The sequence below is a fragment of the Cherax quadricarinatus genome, chromosome 86, assembly GCF_038502225.1.
Source record: "Cherax quadricarinatus isolate ZL_2023a chromosome 86, ASM3850222v1, whole genome shotgun sequence".
NCBI classification, from domain to species: Eukaryota; Metazoa; Arthropoda; class Malacostraca; order Decapoda; family Parastacidae; genus Cherax; species Cherax quadricarinatus.
In genome coordinates this window covers 17,421,150-17,434,631 of record NC_091377.1, presented here as the reverse complement: position 1 = coordinate 17,434,631, position 13,482 = coordinate 17,421,150, and the positions used below count along the sequence as shown (strand labels likewise).

At 39.3% G+C, this 13,482-nt stretch overlaps 1 protein-coding gene across 3 annotated transcripts in view; it reads right to left on the bottom strand.

Moving 5' to 3' along the window:
* The window catches only part of SecS (Sec synthetase), a 172,739-nt gene extending 160,723 nt beyond the window's left edge, over nucleotides 1-12,016 (bottom strand). The window contains exon 1 of one of the 3 annotated variants that reach the window (XM_070103690.1): nucleotides 11,832-12,016. The gene's annotated coding sequence lies outside the window, so the exon portion shown is untranslated. Of the gene's footprint in view, nucleotides 1-1,939; nucleotides 2,076-11,831 lie in introns of those variants that run through there. The other 2 variants (XM_070103689.1, XM_053797580.2) reach the window with 2 other exon arrangements.
* Nucleotides 12,017-13,482: the final 1,466 nt, after the last annotated feature.

Sequence of the window (13,482 nt, the reverse complement as noted above, 5' to 3'; positions counted from 1 at the left end):
GTATTCATTACATACTTATCTTAAAATATTTGTAGTCTTAATGTAGGGTGAGAGGTAAGTAGTATTTATTGTAAGAAGTCAAGTGTAGAAGGTATGGTAGCCAGCCAGGCCACCCCACCCACATGTAATATACATACTACAGGTCAACCATCACTAATCCGGCACCATTGGGACCTGTAGTGTGCCAGATTAGTGATTACAGAGTGGTAAGGTTAGAATACACTTAATTAACCTATCAATAGAGACTCTTTCTGCTACATCTTCCCCATTTTCATCACTGCTTTCTCCTCCACTCGCTTGCTGCTGTGGATTTACAACCATCTGCACAATTTCAGTCAGTATAATGATGAAATTTGTAATTATGCTAGCTGGAATTAGTGCCAGATTACTGATGGAACTGGATAACTGATTGCCAGAATAGTGATGGCTGACCTGTACAACATTTAAAGCACCCCAGAGCAATAAAATGCGTATACAGTACACTCATTACTTACCTTAAAATATTTGTAGTCTTAATGTAAGGTGAGAGGCGAGTAAACGAGGCAAAACATATACATCTAAACGTGAGAGAGAATGAGCAAATGAGGAGAGAGACACGGAGTATGTAAACAAGCAGACGAATGCGTCTGGTTTTGGTTCATACACGTTCATCTACACATAACATCTCATATTTATGTCAATTTATTCTAGAGTGGGGAGTATTTATCATGTTATATGTTACATAGTGTGCTTATATAATTTTGAAAAAATATCATAGACGGATTAATGAAAATGTTTATATTAACGTAATATACAACATTACATGCACCTCAGAGTAATTATTATTGCATATTACAGTATTATTATCATCATTATTAATATGGCATCCTCAAGACTAATAAGATACTCTTAGTGATTTTAATGTGTACCTGCTTGCCAGCACAGTGTGTAAGTTTATTTAGGTATAAGTACACATAAGTACAGTAGTACCTCGAGTTTTGAACAGGTCCCAAATCGAACAATTATGTAAGTGTATTTTTTTTGTAAGTGTATTTTTGGGGACCTGAAATGGACTAATCTAATTTACATTATTCCTTATGGGAACAAATTCGTTTGGTATTGGCACTCGAACAGCCTTCTAGAACGAATTAAGTTCATAACTCGAGGTACCACTGTATAATTATCAGAGTACATATATATAAAACATGGAATAACTTTAAAACACTTGAAATTTGGAAAGTTTCCAGACATAATGGAGAGACGTGGTGCTCACGGAGCTCATGGAGAATGTAAACAAACCGGGTGGGTCATGGTGATCATATTAGAAAATCAGGTGGGGGGAGCTGTAAAGCGAGTTTTGGTCATAATTTGAAATGTCCGTATTAGCGGAACGTCGTAAGGTGAAACGCCGTAAAGCAGGGCCCTACTGTACATTAGAAGCTCCTTATCCACTTATTCGGTATCCACGGTTTCAGTCATCCATGGTTTACTGTGGCCCAAAAATACCTCTTAATTTTGCATGCAGTAGACCGTCATTTATCACAAGTTTATTTGGCATGATTTGGGTATGGTACAATTGAAGAATTGCGGCACAATTTTATGTAACATGTTGTAAAATTAATTTAACACAGTTCAGTTTGTGGGAAGGGAAAACCTTCCCTTTTTCCTCAAGTGGCCACCTTGTTGTGGATCAGCTGGGGAGACCTCCCGCCATCCCGAGCCACCCCCCCCGACACCACCCCACCATCCCAGCATTCGTACTTCATACATGTCCAGTCTAACTTCTCTGCTACAAGCTTGTGTTTTGATCTTTTAACCCTTTGGCTGTCGCAACCCCAAATCCTGAAGTGTCTCCTGGTGTTGAAGGAAAAAAAAGAAAAAAAACAAAAATTATGAAATGACAAATATCTTTTCCCGATGGTAATGATACCAAAACTACAAAATTTGATCGAAAACTTACGGAATTACACTCCCGCGAAGTTAGCTATCTCAGCGATATATATGCATCGGCAATTTTGCCGACTTTGAGCCCTATTTTCGACCAATTCCATTGTTCCAGTCGACCAAACTCATAGCGATTTCTTTAGAACTCCATTTTTTTCTATCAACTGAGTACAAGAAACCACTCATTTACCGATTTTAACTACTCAACAAAGTGGTCAGAAATTGGCAATTTGGCCAATTTCATGCAAATTAAAAAAGATGCCAATTTCAAAATAGGGTTCAGAATAAACAATGCAGACATTCTTGGCACTAAAATAACATATCCTCTGTTCATTAGTCACATCTCCAGGTTGCTCTGATATTACTCTTGCTTTCTATTTTGATTTTTTATTCTAACAAAAAAATAGAAGATTTACTGTTATGCAGACTACTGCATTATTGTAAAAATGGTATAAATAATATCAGTGCACTAGTGAAAGAATATTAAACTCCCCAGTTGACGTGTATTGGATGTGTGGTGTAATTTACTTACTCCTGAACATTGGTAAAAATCGAACTTTCCGCTACTTTGAGCTTAATTTCAAGGTCGTTTTCATTGTGAAACTTATCAAAATCATCTCTATTTCTGTAATATGTCTTCCATTCTATCAAATGAAACCAAGGAAACGAGAATACAACCGTAAATACTATAGGAAAATACACCTCAAAGTCGGAGTTTTAATCCAAAAACACAGTTGGAGTTTTTTTTTCTCTCATTATGCACTGTGTGCTGCAGGATTTTTTTTTATATGGTGCACACTGACCACACAGACCCATTCTCTACATGTGGGTCTACCAGCTTTCTCCTGCTTGATTTGAAGCCGCTTGAATTATTGAGTATGTATACATCCGAAACACTGGTTCGTAAAATGTATATATACGGCCGAAACAGTCAAAGGGTTAATTACTATATTTTGTATCTACCAAGCAATCATGACACCCAGTAGGCATACCAGTGTTGCTCAAAGTGGAAAGAAAAGATACGCATAAGCATTTAAGTCTTAGAATTAATGAAATAAACAAAGATATTTGACAAGACATAACCTGTGGCCATAATGAAGTTTTACTTTGTACACATAAAAAGAGGTAAACATAAGTTTGTGTGACTGACTGACTTACTGAATGACTGATTGACTTACTGAATGACTGATTGACTTACTGAATGACTGATTGACTTACTGAATGAGTGACTTACTGAATGACTAACTTGACTGACTTATTGAAGGACTGACTTGATTGACTGACTCACTGAATGACTGACTTGACTGACTTACTGAATGACTTGAGTGACTTGCTGAATGACTTGACTGACTTACTGAATGACTTGAATGATTTACTGACTGACTTACTGAATGATTTAACTGACTTACTGAATGGCTTGACTGGCTGAATGACTTAAAGTTAGACACTCCAGTACAACCATCAACTTCAGTACCAGAACCTCTACCATCCACCTCAGCCCAGTAGGGCCCCAGTATAACTCTCCACTCTCTTCACAATCATCCACAAACACCAGCACCCACAATTTAAGGTAAGAAATACATGTACTATTATTTCTGTTACATTTGTAGTCTTAAGCGGTAAAAACAACATAATACATCACAACAATGAACTACAATTACATATTCATTTTTATTTTTGTAAGATGTGGAGGCCTAAAAAAAAGTTGTTTGGCTTTTTTGGGGCTCTCAGGAACGTAACCCTATTTTTTCCATAAGGTCTTCAGTTCATCCCACACGGTTTTACCTCCCATGCCATTTTCAGGAACGTACCTACCGTGTTAACCCTTCCAGGGTCCGTGCCGTAGATCTGCGGCTTTACATTCAGGGTCCAAACCGTAGATCTAGGCCATGAGCTCAGCTAACTCTGATAAGCTGTGAATGGTAAATTTGGGTCTAGATATGAGAGAATACATCTATGTGGTATGTGTGCACCACATAAAACAAATCCTGCAGCACACAGTGTATACTGAGAGAAAAAAAACTGAGACCGTGATTTTCGATTAAAACAGCGAATTTGCCGTGTTTTTTCGTATGTTTTTTATAGTTGTATTTGCGATTTCTTGGTCTCATTTGATAGAATGGAAGATATATTACAGAAATAGAGATGATTTTGATTGGTTTTAGCACTGGAAATGGCTTGAAACTGAGCTTAAAGTAGCAGAAATATTAAATTTTTGTCGATGTTCAAGAGTAAACAAACAACCTCACACGTCTAATACACGCCAGCTGGTGGGTCTAATGTACATTCACAAATGTGGTGATGATATTTATACAATTATTAAAATATTGCATAACAGTAAATTTTCTATTTATTGGTTTGCATAAAAAATCAAAATGGAATTCATTTGTAAAGCCTCAAAATGTAACTAATGAACAGAGGAAATGTTAGTTTAGTGCCAGGAATGTCTGCACTGTTTATTCTGGACCCTATTTTGAAATTGGAATATTTTGAACTTTGTGTTAAATTGGCCCAATTACCAATTTCTGATCACTTTATTTTGTAGTTGAAACCTTCTAAAATAACAGCATTTATTTGATGAAGGTATAACATACTAGGAAGGCTGAGCCTGGGTGCATGCATGTACAGAGACAAACAAGACACAGCATTATTGTGACTTGACAAAAAAACAAAGAAAAAGAATGAAGTTTGGTGTCAAATGACAGATTAAAATGAATGTATTAATGCATGAGAAGTTGTTGGTGGCACCAAGTACTGGCTTTGAGAAACTGTGTTACAGTCAGCTTTCTTATACTGTATCATTATTACGCATGATAATCATTGGAGAGCGCTAAATTCATAGGATTATACAGCACATGTGGGGGGGGGGGAATGGAAGGTATTCAGGCTCAATTCAAGGAACCAGAGCACAGATCCAATTCCCTAGATCAAGAGCCCCTCACCAGTGTCAAGGAATATCCCTTGAGGGGAGCTTTCTTACAGAGTCCCTCTATACAGTGAATTTTTTTTTTATAAAAAAGATAACATCCAAAACTGGATAGCACATGGAAAGACCTTCGTAATATATGCAGGTCAATTTTTGTTGTACTTTTTCAATTGCATTTACGAAAAAATTGAACTAAATAGAAGACCTTCATAAAAATGCTGACAGCAACTGTATCAATGAACCAGGTGTTGGCTTTGTAATGTGTTTTTTGAGGACAGAGAATGTACTTATATGTATGTATACCTAAATAAACTTACTTAGTCTGTTCATGACACCATGTACGTACTGTACTAGCCTGGAAAAATTTAGTGTTAGAGTTGAATATCAAATAAATGTTCGAATTCAGATTTTCTGCAGCAGAGTAATGAAAATCTTTCCATCTTCAGACAGCTGGAACCAACAAAAAAATGAGAACCTGGAGAAGGAACACTGATGGCAAAAAGATCACTACCAGGTCTGTGGCCTGGTAGGCATCGCTCTTGCTTCACACACTGAGTGTCTGTAGTTTGACCCCCAGTAAGGGTGGAAACACTGGATGTGTTTCCTGACACCTACTGTCCCTTTCACCTAGCAAGCAAGTAGGTACCTGGGTTAGTTAACTGGTGTGGGTCGCATCTTGGGGGGCGAGATTGAGGACCCCAATGGAAATAAGACAGACAGTCCCTCAATTATGCACTGCCTTTCTTGGGTTATCCTAGGTTTACCTGGAGAGGGTTTTGGGAGTCAATGCCCCCATGGCTTGGTCTGAGACCAGGCCTCATGGTGGATCAGGGTCTGATCAACCAAGCTGTTACTGCTGGCTGCACTGGACAGGCACCTAAAGTCAGGTACTGACTTTAGGTGTCTGTCCAGTGCCTTTGTAAAGACAGCCAGGGGTCTACTGCTCATCCCCTTTATGCATGCTGGGAGGCAGCTGAACAGTCTTGGGCCACGAGTCTTTTGCTTTCGTAGGGAGTGATTTTCGTGTGCAGGTTAGGTACCAATCCCTCCAGGACCATCTAAGTGTGAACATTAAAATGGTATAAAATACCGACAGATTGTTAGGTAAGACACATATGCAACAGTTAGGTATCTTTATTTCGAAACGTTTCGCCTACACAGTAGGCTTCTTCAGTCGAGTACAGAAAAGTTGATAGAAGCAGAAGATACTTGAAGACGATGTAATCAGTCCATCACCCTTAAAGTTTTGAGGTGGTCAGTCCCTCAGTCTGGAGAAGAGCATTGTTCCATTGTCTGAAACAATATGAAGTTGAAGTGACAGGATGGAGCCTTTTTATAGTGCCAGGAGGTGAGACGTAGGTTGCGTTGGGAGGGCAGGTCCCTCTCAAACCCAGCCGTTCTCACTAGTAGAGATTGTCGAAGTTGATGGTCTGTACCAAGATACCCTTGTGTTGCAGTGTCTGACAGAATGAACATTAAAATGGTATAAAATACCGACAGATTGTTAGGTAAGACACATATGCAACAGTTAGGTATCTTTATTTCGAAACGTTTCGCCTACACAGTAGGCTTCTTCAGTCGAGTACAGAAAAGTTGATAGAAGCAGAAGATACTTGAAGACGATGTAATCAGTCCATCACCCTTAAAGTTTTGAGGTGGTCAGTCCCTCAGTCTGGAGAAGAGCATTGTTCCATTGTCTGAAACAATATGAAGTTGAAGTGACAGGATGGAGCCTTTTTATAGTGCCAGGAGGTGAGACGTAGGTTGCGTCGGGAGGGCAGGTCCCTCTCAAACCCAGCCGTTCTCACTAGTAGAGATTGTCGAAGTTGATGGTCTGTACCAAGATACCCTTGTGTTGCAGTGTCTGACAGAATGAACATTAAAAACATCAAAACTTTAAGGGTGATGGACTGATTACATCGTCTTCAAGTATCTTCTGCTTCTATCAACTTTTCTGTACTCGACTGAAGAAGCCTACTGTGTAGGCGAAACGTTTCGAAATAAAGATACCTAACTGTTGCATATGTGTCTTACCTAACAATCTGTCGGTATTTTATACCATTTTAATGTTCATTCTGTCAGACACTGCAACACAAGGGTATCTTGGTACAGACCATCAACTTCGACAATCTCTACTAGTGAGAACGGCTGGGTTTGAGAGGGACCTGCCCTCCCAACGCAACCTACGTCTCACCTCCTGGCACTATAAAAAGGCTCCATCCTGTCACTTCAACTTCATATTGTTTCAGACAATGGAACAATGCTCTTCTCCAGACTGAGGGACTGACCACCTCAAAACTTTAAGGGTGATGGACTGATTACATCGTCTTCAAGTATCTTCTGCTTCTATCAACTTTTCTGTACTCGACTGAAGAAGCCTACTGTGTAGGCGAAACGTTTCGAAATAAAGATACCTAACTGTTGCATATGTGTCTTACCTAACAATCTGTCGGTATTTTATACCATTTTAATGTTCATTCTGTCAGACACTGCAACACAAGGGTATCTTGGTACAGACCATCAACTTCGACAATCTCTACTAGTGAGAACGGCTGGGTTTGAGAGGGACCTGCCCTCCCAACGCAACCTACGTCTCACCTCCTGGCACTATAAAAAGGCTCCATCCTGTCACTTCAACTTCATATTGTTTCAGACAATGGAACAATGCTCTTCTCCAGACTGAGGGACTGACCACCTCAAAACTTTAAGGGTGATGGACTGATTACATCGTCTTCAAGTATCTTCTGCTTCTATCAACTTTTCTGTACTCGACTGAAGAAGCCTACTGTGTAGGCGAAACGTTTCGAAATAAAGATACCTAACTGTTGCATATGTGTCTTACCTAACCATCTAAGTGTATATTATCATGTATCTCTCTTGCCTGCATTTGAGGGAATACAGATCAAGGACCTTCAACTGCTCCCAGTAATTTAGGTGCCTTATCGTACTTATGTGTCGTGAAAGTTCTTTGTACACTCTTCAGGTAAAAAGTGTCCTTAGCCTTGAAGGGAGTCATTAGTGTACAGCAGTATTCCAGCCTAGAGAGAACAAGCGATTTGGAGAAGATCATCATGGGCGTGGCGTCCCTAGTTTTGAAGGTTCTCATTATCCATCCTATCATTTTCCTAGCAGATGAGGTAGATACATTGTTGTGGTGCTTGAAAGCGAGATCCTCTGACATTATCACTCCCAGGTCCCTCACATTTCTTTTTCACTCTATTGCATGGTTATAATTTGTTGTATACCCTGATACATTTTTAATTTCCTCAAGTTTTCCATATCTAAGTAGTCAAAATTTTTCCTCGTTGAACTTGATATTGTTTTGAGTGACCCATTCGAAGATTTGGTTGATGTCCGCTTGGAGTCTTGTGAAGTATTCAATGGAGGTCACTGTCATGGTAATAATCCGGGTGTTATCCACAAAGGAAGACACGGAGCTATGGCTTACATCTGTCAGAAATGAGGATGAGGAATAGAATACTTGTGTATGATGTACTGTAACACTTGTGTATGATGTACTTTAACACCTGTGTATGATGTACTGTAACACCTGTGTATGATACACTGTAACACTTGTATATGATGTACTGTAACACCTGTGTATGATGTACTGTAACACTTGTATATGTACTATAACACCTGTATGATGTACTGTAACACCTGTGCATGATGTACTGTAACACATGAGTATGATGTACTGTAACACTTGTATATGAAGTACTGTAACACTTGTATATGATGTACTATAATGCCTGTGTATGATGTACTGTAACACCTGTGTATGATGTACTGTAACACCTGTGTATGATGTACTGTAACACCTGTGTATGATGTACTGTAACACTTGTATATGATGTACTGTAACACTTGTATATGATGTACTATAACACCTGTGTATGATGTACTGTAACACCTATGTATGATGTACTATAACACCTGTGTATGATGTACTGTAACACTTGTATATGATGTACTGTAACACAAGTGTATGATGTACTGTAACACCCGTGTATGATGTACTGTAACACCTTTGTATGATGTACTATAACACCTGTGTATGATGTACTGTAGCACCTGAGTATGATGTACTGTAACACCTGTGTATGTACTGCAACACCTGTGTATGATGTACTGTAACACCTGTGTATGATGTACTGTAACACCAGTGTATGATGTACTGTAACACCAGTGTATGATGTACTGTAACACTTGTATATGATGTACTGTAACACCTGTGTATGATGTACTGTAACACCTGTGTATGATGTACTGTAACACCTGTGTATGATGTACTGTAACACCTGTGTATGATGTACTGTAACACCAGTGTATGATGTACTGTAACACCTGAATATGTACTGTAACACCTGTGTATATTTACTGTAACACCTGTGTATGATGTACTGTAACACCTGAGTATGATGTACTGTAACACCTGTGTATGATGTACTGTAACACCTGTGTATGATGTACTGTAGCACCTGAGTATGATGTACTGTAACACCTGTGTATGTACTGTAACACCTGTGTATGATGTACTGTAACACCTGTGTATGATGTACTGTAACACCTGTGTATATTTACTGTAACACCTGAGTATGATGTACTGTAACACCCGTGTATGATGTACTGTAACACCTGAGTATGATGTACTGTAACACCTGTGTATGTACTGTAACACCTGTGTATGATGTACTGTAACACCTGTGTATGATGTACTGTAACACCTGTGTATATTTACTGTAACACCTGTGTATGATGTACTGTAACACCTGAGTATGATTTACTGTAACACCTGTGTATGATGTACTGTAACACCTGTGTATGATGTACTGTAACACCTGAATATGATGTACTGTAACACCTGTGTATATTTACTGTAACACCTGTGTATGATGTACTGTAACACCTGTGTATGATGTACTGTAACACCTGTGTATGATGTACTGTAACACCTGAATACGATGTACTGTAACACCTGTGTATATTTACTGTAACACCTGTGTATGATGTACTGTAACACCAGTGTATGATGTACTGTAACACTTGTATATGATGTACTGTAACACCTGTGTATGATGTACTGTAACACCTGTGTATGATGTACTATAACACCTATGTATGATGTACTGTAACACCTCTGTATGATGTACTGTAACACCTGTGTATGATGTACTGTAGCACCTGAGTATGATGTACTGTAACACCTGTGTATGATGTACTGTAACACCTGTGTATGATGTACTGTAACACCTGTGTATGATGTACTGTAACACCTGTGTATATTTACTGTAACACCTGTGTATGATGTACTGTAACACCTGAGTATAATGTACTGTAACACCTGTGTATGAAGTACTGTAACACCTGTGTATGATGTACTGTAACACCTGTGTGTGTACTGTAACACCTGTGTATGATGTACTGTAACACCTGAGTATGATGTACTGTAACACCTGTGTATGAAGTACTGTAACACCTGTGTATGATGTACTGTAACACCTGTGTGTGTACTGTAACACTTGTATATGATTTACTGTAACACCTGAGTATGATGTACTGTAACACCTGTGTATGATGTACTGTAACACCTGTGTATGATGTACTGTAACCTGAGTATGATGTACTGTAACACCTGTGTATGATGTACTGTAACACCTGTGTATGATGTACTGTAACACATGTGTATGATGTACTGTAACACCTGTGTATATTTACCGTAACACCTGTGTATGATGTACTGTAACACCTGAGTATGATGTACTGTAACACCTGTGTATATTTACCGTAACACCTGTGTATGATGTACTGTAACACCTGTGTATGATGTACTGTTACACCTGAGTAGGATGTACTGTAACACCTGTGTATGATGTACTGTAACACCTGTGTATATTTACTGTAACACCTGTGTATGATGTACTGTAACACCTGTGTATGATGTACTGTAAGACCTGAGTATGATGTACTGTAACACCTGTGTATGATGTACTGTAACACCTGTGTATGATGTACTGTAACACCTGAGTAGGATGTACTGTAACACCTGTGTATGATGTACCGTAACACCTGTGTATGATGTACTGTAACATGTGTATGATGTACTGTAACACCTGTGTATGATGTACTGTAACACCTGAATATGATGTACTGTAACACCTGTGTATGATGTACTGTAACACCTGAGTATGATGTGCTGTAACACCTGTGTATGATGTACTGTAACACCTGAGTATGATGTGCTGTAACACCTGTGTATGATGTGCTGTAACACCTGAGTATGATGTGCTGTAACACCTGAGTATGATGTGCTGTAACACCTGAGTATGATGTACTGTAACACCTGAGTATGATGTACTGTAACACCTGAGTATGATGTGCTGTAACACCTGAGTATGATGTACTGCAACACCTGAGTATGATGTGCTGTAACACCTGTGTATGATGTACTGCAACACCTGAGTATGATGTGCTGTAACACCTGTGTATGATGTACTGTAACACCTGAGTAGGATGTACTGCAACACCTGAGTATGATGTGCTGTAACACCTGTGTATGATGTACTGCAACACCTGAGTATGATGTGCTGTAACACCTGTGTATGATGTACTGTAACACCTGAGTATGATGTACTGTAACACCTGAGTAGGATGTACTGTAACACCTGAGTATGATGTATTGTAACACCTGAGTATGATGTACTGTAACACCTGTGTATGATGTACTGTAACACCTGAGTATGATGTACTGTAACACCTGAGTATGATGTACTGTAACACCTGAGTAGAATGTACTGTAACACCTGAGTATGATGTACTGTAACACCTGAGTATGTACTGTAACACCTGAGTATGATGTACTGTAACACTTGTACTCAATGTACTGTTTGCAAAGACAAAATAAATAAATAAATAGATGAATAAATAAAGGGTTGTAGATAAGCATGACTTGCACAACAGTTATCACAGTTGTCTGACTCACTCACAAGACTTTGGACAAATATTTTTGTTAGTGGGTTTTGATTTGTTAAGGAGCTGCTGAGTATGATCCAGTGAGCCTGCTGCAGTGTTCCTCCTTTCTTGTGTTGTATATGATGTTGAAACAAACACACGAGGCTTATATCAAGTGCTACTGTGTTCTTGTCCTTGCTCTTGTTGTTGGGTTTATCAGGGCCACTGACAACATAAGCCGTATCGAGTCCGGCTTCCCGATGTTCGGGGAAGATTTGTTGCCCGAGGCTGAGCGATGACAGAAAAGGAACAAAAGCTCCTTCGCAAATAGCGACAGAAACTTTAAGTTTCCGATTAGATCCGGTGGACGCCCTTGTTAAGACCCAGCAGAGCGGGACGCCCACACTCCCACCTGAGTACAGTAACCGGCTTCCCACCAAAGACCGTTAAAGAATTATCCGCAGAGTGGACAAAATGGAGGTGGCTTAAGTAAGCCGATGAACAGGTGCCCCTCCTGTAGAGTGCCCAGCGGGCAAGATAGATGAGAACAAGCGTCACAGACAACGGCGAAAATTTGTCACTGATACTCAAGCTAGAGAGAGATACCCACACCCGACGAAGGCTGGTAGCAGAGCAGGTGTTGTGTAACTTAACATTAAAATCGACAGCACTCTAACTTCCAGACATAATGAGGGTAAATTCCTAGGCCTATACCTCGACAACAACCTGAATTTCAGCACCCATATCCAACACATATCAAAAAAAGTATCCAAAACAGCTGGGATCCTCTCCAAGATACGATACTATGTGCCGCAAAATGCCCTTCTCACACTATACCATTCACTCATTTATCCATACCTCACCTACGCTATTTGTGCTTGGGAATCAACTGCAGCAACACACCTATAGCCAATAATAACCCAACAAAAAGCCGCAGTAAGAATAATCACTAAATCCCATCCCTGGCAACACCCGTCCCCCCACTCTTCATAGATCTAAACTTACTCCCTGTTCAGTCTACATCTACAGGACCTTAAATTCCAATATTAACCTTGACCTAAAACGCTTTCTTGATAGTTGTGACAGGACCCACAGGCATGACACCAGACACAAACATCTCTACGACATTCCCCTTGTCCGATTAAACCTTTACAAAAATTCAATGTGTGTCAAAGGCCCTAAAATTTGGAACACCCTACCTGAAAACTCTAGAACTACAGACACATTCATCACCTTCAAAACTACCGTTAGAAAACATCTTATCTCCCTGATACACCTCATCAACTAATTACATGAATACCACCTGGTAGTTCACACTTACACTCACTCACCAATTTGGCTATAAGCACAGAAATACGTATCTTAATCTTAAAATAATGATTCCTAACTAGTCACAAGTTTGCCTGTGATACTCCAATATAGAAACTATGTATTGTGCCAAAACAAAAGCATTCACATTGCTAAACTCACAAACTAGTATTTGTCACTTAGTATTTAATCACTTAGTATTTAGTCAACATACTCCACAATTTGTTATAATTTAGGGTTAAGAATTATTCTAAGTTTGCCCGAAATGCCTTGCCATGCTAGGTGTTCTAGTGGCACCCTCTGTAATTAGTATTTTACTACATGTAAACCACACAATAACCAAAATTTGTAAACCCCGCATTGTAATCCTTATA